At 39.3% G+C, this 8,731-nt stretch overlaps 2 long non-coding RNA genes across 2 annotated transcripts; both read right to left on the minus strand.

Moving 5' to 3' along the window:
* Positions 1-1,869: 1,869 nt before the first annotated feature.
* Positions 1,870-4,662, minus strand: LOC136851425 (uncharacterized). The gene is made up of 2 exons (XR_010856876.1): positions 4,406-4,662; positions 1,870-3,339 (listed from the first exon to the last, which is right to left on the minus strand). It is a non-coding gene; the product is annotated as an uncharacterized lncRNA (long non-coding RNA).
* Positions 4,663-5,998: 1,336 nt separating this feature from the next.
* LOC136851187 (uncharacterized) lies at positions 5,999-7,714 on the minus strand. Its single transcript, XR_010856799.1, has 2 exons — positions 7,592-7,714; positions 5,999-6,800 (listed from the first exon to the last, which is right to left on the minus strand). It is a non-coding gene; the product is annotated as an uncharacterized lncRNA (long non-coding RNA).
* Between the last annotated feature and the right edge of the window lie 1,017 nt (positions 7,715-8,731).

Raw genomic sequence — 8,731 nt, forward strand, 5'->3', positions numbered from 1 at the left:
TCTCTAATTGCCAGGGTTGAGATGCGCGCGCGCGCGTGCACGTGTGTTTGTATGTATGGTAGGGTGTGTGATTTTTAGGGGGGGGACGGTTAATTTGTGTAGCGGGGTTTGGGGGGTTTCTTCATCATTTCCGACGGCAGAACCCCGCTGTGTACGATGACTTCCAAAATTTGCGACGGACTTTCGAGGCCTATACACTTACACCTACCTACTTCAGTACTTACACACACACTTACATTATTTACACGTACTCACACTTCATGTGACCCACCCCGTAACGGATGAGCGAGCACATACGACTGCAGGGATCCCAAAATAAGAATATATCCAACAGGCGTTCATAAACGGCTGTTGCAACCGGGTGCATGACGACGTCCACAGAGGGACATCGTTATGGCGGGTTTATTTTTGCGTCGTAACGTGGGTTGTTACTCCGCTGAAACATTGGACTTCGGTGGACTTCCATTATTAATTTTTAAAATGTCGTCTGGCGTAAATGTTACTGGCATATTTCGCTCAGTAGCTGATAAACATCGTCAGCATTGCGAAGTCTCTCGCGTCGGGAGAACGTGAGAGAGAGAGAGAGAAAAACCAACTCGTTGCCAAACACTTGCTCAGCCTTGAAAGTTAATGAAAGTAAGACGGCGAGGACCAACCACAGCTCGCCTTCCCGTGCGTAAGAGTCGTTCTGATTGGTTACTCTTCCACAGGGGCGCGAATGGCGGCGGCCGCCTTTTCCACTCCGCGGGGAGGGGGAGGAGGAGGAGGAATGCGTAACCGAAGGGCACGTGGAGGCGAGGTCTCGAGCGAAGGTCACTTATGTTGTCCTGTTGAGGATAAATACGAAATCAACCTGTTACCGATCGTAGCACTAAACCTCATTAGCATAACAATAGCAGATTCCTTGACCTGTATTCATCTAGACGACACCCTCCCAATAGCGCGTCAGAAGAGCGGTTGCTCTTGCCGGCAGGTTGGAGAGGATGGGATCCAGCGCAGACTATTGTAAAGTGAGAGTTGTTGTGGGGAGTGTCCGAACAACATTCGACAATGAATTTTGCACTGTAAATTTATGCTGCTAACTTATAAAGTCAGGGAAATAGTGGTACAAGAGTAGCTAAATGATAAACAAGAGTAATTTACATCTTTAAATATGCTTTAAGATTTACATTATCGAGGATTTTGTAAGTGTGATGTTTAAATGGGTGGCATTTAACAAAAAAAAAAATTGGTATTTTCATAACAATTTATTGCTCAGTTTCTTACCATACATATGATGCTGCAATTGCACAAACATTCTTGCATAACATGATGCAACTTCTCTTAAACATGAACATGAGAATTGTCTATTCTTCTCTATCACAGAATGACAAAAATACGATCAACTCTTTTTGACTGTTAGGAAAACGAGTAAAATAACCCACTACTACTAGAGTATTGTATGACAAATGAAAATAAATATCTTACTAAAACTCGGAGGATAGATATTGACAGGCTGATGGCAGAATGAGAACGATTTATCTTTTTTAATATATATATATATATATATATATATATATATATATATATATATATATATATATATATCATCATCTCTCATCAAGGAGGGATTTCCATCATTACATCCACAATAAACTGAAAGTTTTTCAGCCTAAGCGTCAGTCAGTTTCCTTAAACCAGTGGTTCCAAACGTTTTTAGCAGGTGACCCCAATCATGCTACTCCAGCCATAACCGGGACCCTACCGGTTTTATGCAGTGTATACAACTATATAATGTATGTGTTGCATGTTACTATATTACAGACTGCAGGCTGTAAAAGCAAAGAGCAAGTATAAGGCTGAAAAAAGGAAGAGACAAAATGAACATGATTAAATTTGATTCACTTTGATATGAACAGTTTCATCAGGAAAACTTTGTGTTACATTCCACAAAGGCAAACTGAAGATAAAAGTGTTTCTTATCGACTGATAAATGATTTTAACGGGATCGTGGTGACTGGATTTCACTGGTGAGTTTGTCCACGTTCACGAACACACATTATTAAACTTTTCTATACACAAATATATGCATGAGCAGATTTATGAAGCCAGCAGAAGTTGCTTATAAATGTCTTGAGACAGTATTGGTGGTTAGGACATTTGCATTTCAAAATTATAATTATAATACCCAAGGAAAATTTTTGATGCATAATCAGCAGTAATATTGCTGACCTTGGCTCGAAAGTAGGCCAGCGACTTTTCCATTGCCCTGGGGAAGGGGGTGGGGAATGGGGATGGGGTGGGTGAGAACTCTTGATTCCTAAGTGGAATACCACCCACGTCAGCTGTTGTCATGAGTAAATCTCATTTCATGCATTGGCGATCAGTTACTTAAAAACATTATTCTAGAGCCACCATTTCTAAAGGTAGAAGCGTATTTTGACACACGTACAAGCACACGCACACATACACACACACACACATATATATATATAGTTTTTGTGTTTTCGTGGTTTTGTGCAGATAGGAAAAAAAGAAACAAAGACACCCACAAAAATTAAGGCTACTTTTTTTGCAGGGGCTGGGTAGGCTACTGGCTTTAACTTAGACCTACTTTTACAGTAAACCAGTCACTCTCCTGTCCGCAGATTCTCGCACACGCCTCGTTTCCATCGGTGTAACAACACATCCTCAGAAGAGAATGATAAACATTATGTTCAAGTTCCTTGTGCAGAATTATGTACTTTACTTCTTTAAAAGCAAAGTTGTTGAACTCCAAGTGACTGTAGACAACACTAAAGGCTCTGAGTAGCTTTCACGCAACGGAAAATCAATGGGGCGTCAAATCCTGTGAGTAACCTGCAGTGAATTGCTGTAATGTTGTTCATGCTGTATTATCGTCCACCCAAGAGCGGATACTTTTCATAATCTAATGACTGGAAGGATTTCAAAACTTTTTCTCCGTAGTACTCCAAGGTTTTCAAAAGCCATCCCTCTATACTCTGCGGCTGGTCGTAAGAGAAACTTGAAAAGAGCTGCGAGAGTTGTCCTAAAAGGCTCCTTCTGAAGGTTATCAACTCGTTATATAAATTTCCTGCCATATAAATCACGCACATACCGACAACCCAAAACACAAGCCTAGCTGGACCGAAGAGCCCTCTTTCAGTATGAGCCATGCGTTCAACTAGGAACAAGAGATAAAAAACTACCACCACAATGAAAAGAGGGGCGATTTCCTCAACCATTTTTCTGTTTTTTTCTGGACAGGGGTTAACGGACAAGAGGCTTCGATGGGTCGCCGTCTAATCTCCAGTGATATTCAACTTCCCGTCTCGTCCTCCAGACTTCAAAGACGATTCTCTGGAAGAAAGCAAAGGCATCGTTTAGCGAGCAAAAGAAGGTAGGCCTACGGGTCAAGCAGCGTTTACAAAAACACAAGCAAAAAATGCGCCGAAGTTTCTTCGGCGCAATCGAGTTTTCTGTACAGCTTATAGCGCTGTATGAAACCCTCAGCCACGGCCTATGAGGCTCTCAGCCGCGGCCCATGAAACTTTCAGCCACGGCCCGGTGGTGGCCTGTGTTGTTGGCGCCTATAGCTGTGCCAGACGCACAGTCATGGCTAACTTTAAACTTAAATAAAAATAAAAATTACTGAGGCTAAAGGGCTGCAGTTTGGAATGTTTGAAGTTTGGGGGGTGGATGATCAACATACAAATTTGCAGCCCTCTAGCCTCAGTAGTTTTTCAGATCCTGAATCGCTCCAGGAACACAGGGAAGCATTGAGTGAAGGGCTGTCTCTGAAAAACAGTGCATTGTGGCGCATATTGCTTGTAAACAGGACACATCTGCACCCCAGCGCAGTTGAGAAACGCATCCATTTGCCAGCCAGTAAAGTTATAAAATAGCTTTTACTACGTATACATTAAATTTTGCAAAAAAAAAAAAAAAATGTGTAAGTTTAATTTCTCTCATTATCTATCTCTCTATCTATCTATTGAGAAACTAATCCATTTGCCAGCCAGTAAATTTATGAAATAGCTTTTACTACGTATACATTAAATTTTGAAAAAAAAAAAGTGTAAGTTTAATTTCTCTCATTATCTATCTATCTGTCCATCTGTCTATCTATCGAGATTCCTCCCTTCTATAACAAGGTCGCTGAGGACTGGCATTCAGGAATAATCTGATGATTCACCCATCAGATTCCCCGTTGCGTCATTCCAAAAGATGTCAAACGGAAAGGGCCGTGAAGCAGTGTTTCTTGCGAGCTTCCCATGAACAGTACGCAAATATTCTGTCGAGTAAACCGCTCTCGCGCAAGGAATGCACAGAACGGCACTTTAATACATTCACATCACTGACGAAATGCACTGAAACTACCGAACACGGGTTCGCAAACACTCACACGAAGGATATTTGTACTGACCTCTTCAGTGCATTCAACACGGATGTCAATTTGGAAGATTCGATGATTCCTGCCAAAACACCAACGGACATGAAGGCAGGCTCCGATATGAACAGTGTCCTGGCTCGATTGGCTTCTATGAGTTTACAGTAATCAGCTGAGTCTAAAGTGAATACCCCTGTACACTACGAACGGGGAAGGCTCGCCGTACGTGTCTACTGCACGTGTGCCTCTCTCTCTCTCTCTCTCTCTCTGTGTGTGTGTGTAAAACTGTTCTCTTTTCCCGAAACCCTTATCCGCTGAGAAAGGAATAATCAAGATAAGAATAATCTTGGCGATAACAATTTATAATTTATAAAAACGAGGCCGGCTACATTTCTCAATCGTTGGCCTCTCTCTCTCTCTCTCTCTCTCTCTCTCTCTCTTTCTATATATATATATATATATATATATATATATATATATATATATATATATATATATATATATATATATACAGGTGTGTGTATATAATAATAATAAAGAAATCGTTCTCATCCTGTCAAAGAAGTAAGATCAGCCTGTCAAAGCTGGTGGTATCTATGATCGTCTGTGCATACTGAAACAAGTTCATAACAATTTGAAGGTTCTAACTGCCTTTATTTTCATTTGTTATGCAAATTTCCTCCTTAGTAGATGATATACACTTGTCTTAATGGTTATTTTACTTGTTTTCGTAACAGTTAAAAAGATTTGATCGTGTTTTGATCATTCTGTAATAGAGAAGAACCGACAGTTATGTTAATGTTTAAGAAAAATTCCATCATGTTATTTAAGGATCTTGTTGCAATCGTAGCATCATAAGTATAAGATAGTGAGCAATACTCTTCAGTACATTGTTATCAAGATACCAGTTTTTTTTATTAAATGCCACTCCTGTTATGAATGTATACCAAACGCTGACTTTGCTGAATGTTAATTCGGTAAGGCCGGAGTACAGTATAGCCTAGGCCTTGAGAGCTTCATGATGTTAAGAACAAGAATGCTTTCCATAATAATCTTTTTGTATTAGAGGGAACCAATCAGCATGGAATAATATTAACAATATACCCAACAGAATGTAAGCTGCTTTGAAACCTCAGGCAACCTTAAAGTTGGGGGTTCAACAGTCTTCGACATTAAGTGCCAGGTATAATCTTATATTATTACAAGCCTAACCAAGGCTGGAATTGACATTACGTAGGACAGTTGTGCATAGCCCAAATTGTACGCTGTGCTACTATGTATAATTCCAGTACGTGTCTTGAATGTACAGTAGCACCCACGTTAATCAATACAAGGAAGATTGCCAATACGTACTATATATAACTTTTGACTTGGAACTGACGGTTAAGTCCATGACGTCAGCTCATACGTTCTTAGAGTCATAACGTCATGCCACCACTTGTCTTAGACCTGCTTCTACAGTAAACCAGTCACTTCCCTGTCTACATGTTTCTCGCACACGCCTCATTTCCATTGGCATAAAAACTTGCTATTAACTTAAAGGACTTGTCTTCAAATCATGCTTCATCAAAAGAACAACAAACATTATTATGTTCAGGTTCCTTGCACTTTCGGTATTGATACTAATGATGGCACTATATACTTTATTTCTTTAAAAAAACAAAGTTTTTGAAGTCCCAGAGACCATAACATTAAACCACTGGCAGTCAGTGAGGCAGAAAATCCTCCTCTGTAATCAGCATTATCAGCATCTGTTGGACGCTGTAGATTTTTCGGATCTTTCCTAGACAGTGACCCCCACGGGTTTTAACCCGGTATGTATCCACCTTTGCGGCGTGTTTACTACAAGCCCGTTGGAGATTACCGTAAAAACGTAAACAAAAGACTGCAAATGTCATAAAGACAATGACCCCCAAGAAATATTAGTCCCAGATAACGACCCCCGAAGACCCTTGGGGGTCACTATCTGGGAAAGATCCGATTTTTCTTTTTGTAAGCTAATGACTGAAAGGATCTTAGAGGTTTTTCCCGGCAGAGGTCAAGCGTACCGAGAGTTCACTCTCCATTCCACTCGGCAGAACATCAAACTTTAAACTTGAGGAGAGTTGCCAGAATTGTCCCAGTCCACTGCAGAATCTTATCCATTTGTAATACGAGAAGCCGACCATCAAGAAGATGGTCAGACCTACAGTCCAAAGAGTAAGTCTAGCCAGAATGGGGAATCCAGTTTTCCTCTTGGCTCTAGTTTCCACTTTGAACAACATGTAAAATACTGGGAATATGAACGCGAGAACGAGGAATTCGGCAATCATTTTCCTGTCTCTAGATGAGGGGCTGACAGACAGAGTATAGGCTTCGGTCGGTCGTCTTCTAATCTCCAGTGATATTCGGCTTCACTTTTCGTCCTCTAGACTTCCTCAAAGACGATTCTCTGGAAGAAAGCAAAGGCATCATTGGATGACTGACACACTATGTATAATGCAGTGGTTCTCAACCTTTTTTTGGCCCATGCACCCTTTTCACCATATGTCAGAATGTGCTTAACCCCTACACCCCCTTTCCAAAATTGCCTGCCCAGCGTAACCTCTCAGTAGTGCGGACTGGTTAAGTTTATATTAGTTTTACCAGACCACTGAGCTGATTAACAGCTCTCCTAGGGCTGGCCGCATGCCGCGTTTTGTGTGGTCCTGGAGCCAGTTTGAGCACTCCGATCTGTGGTCATAATTCCCCCCTAGTGGGTAATTCCCCCCTGGTTGAGAACCACTAGTATAATGCTTTATTGAATCGCTACATTTGCTGAGACTGAGTTGCTCAGTTGAGATTGTGCTGTTGCAAGAAATGGAAACTCTAGCAATCTGGAGAGCATCGCCGAATAGTGAACTATTTCTGGAAGATAGTGCATTGTGGTATAAATTGCTTGTAAACAGGACAGTTGTGTTTTAAATGCAATGAAGAAAGACAACCATGTGCCTGTCAGCAAATTTATGGCTCGGTTTCTACGTGTACATTAAACTTTCTATCTATCTATCTGGATTCCTTTGCTGAATTAACCTTCAGATTAACTTACGCAGAATGTAACCGGTTCTCAAACTGCAATTATGGATTACTGAACCTTCAAAAGTTTTTTGTCAATAGTCCAAGAACGCAATGCTCGTGTTTTAGCAGGTAAAGCACTCATCCTCAAGAAATTATAATCCTTAACATAGTTCCGTAAATACTTACGTAAAGAATATGATATGCACTGTCGTATTCAGTGTACTAAACAATGCCTGCGTGTGATTATGGCTTTAAAGCACCGGCAAGTAACAAATAGCAGATAATATTTAATCTGGCCGGCGTTCGAGCATCCCTGATTTATCTGTAGATAAGGCGTGCTCCTAACTACTGGAGAAAGTTGCCAGAAAGTTCCAGGTGTGCTAATTTCTTCCTAGTTCTCAGGAATTTATATATGAAACATTCATTAGAGATTATATTAGGCGCGAATTGTGGATTGTTTCACAATACCCCCCATCCCTCTCAGTGTGGATTTGATTCCGAACTGAATATTCCAGTCCATTCCGAATGAGGAAGGCTTGCTACCCGGTATAGTACATGTGCGTGTGTGTGTACCACTCTCTCAACTCTGTGTGTGTGTGTGTGTAAAACTGTTCTATTTTCCCGAAACTCTTATCCACTGTGAAGATAAAAAAAATAATCAAGATAAGAATACTCTTGATGATAATTATTTACAATTTATAACAAGGGTCGGCTACAATGCTCAGTCATTGCACTTATTTCATCATATATATATATATATATATATATATATATATATATATATATATATATATATATATATATATATTATATATATATATATATATATTTATACATATATATATATATACTGTATATGCGTATATATATACATGCATATACTTATGAAGTATTTTATGTAAGTTTGTGTTTGACCCTATTCGTACATATGCACCTACCTGCTCGTGCGCTCGCGCACATCATTCAAATCACTGAGAAAGTAATGTAAGCAAGACACATATATGCATTTATATATATACAGTGTATATGTATTTATATATATATATATATATGTATATATATATATATATATATATATATATATATATAGTATATGTATGTGTATATATATATATATATATATATATATATATATATATATATATATATATATATATATATTATATATATATATATATATATATATAATATATATATATATATATATATATATATATATATATATATATATATATATATATATATATATATCCATTTCGAACTATTTGCATCTGGCGCCAGAATTTCCATCGCTGGAAGGTCTACGTCACTGGTCGGGCGACCAAT

This window comes from Macrobrachium rosenbergii, chromosome 23 (assembly GCF_040412425.1).
Source record: "Macrobrachium rosenbergii isolate ZJJX-2024 chromosome 23, ASM4041242v1, whole genome shotgun sequence".
Taxonomy (NCBI): Eukaryota; Metazoa; Arthropoda; class Malacostraca; order Decapoda; family Palaemonidae; genus Macrobrachium; species Macrobrachium rosenbergii.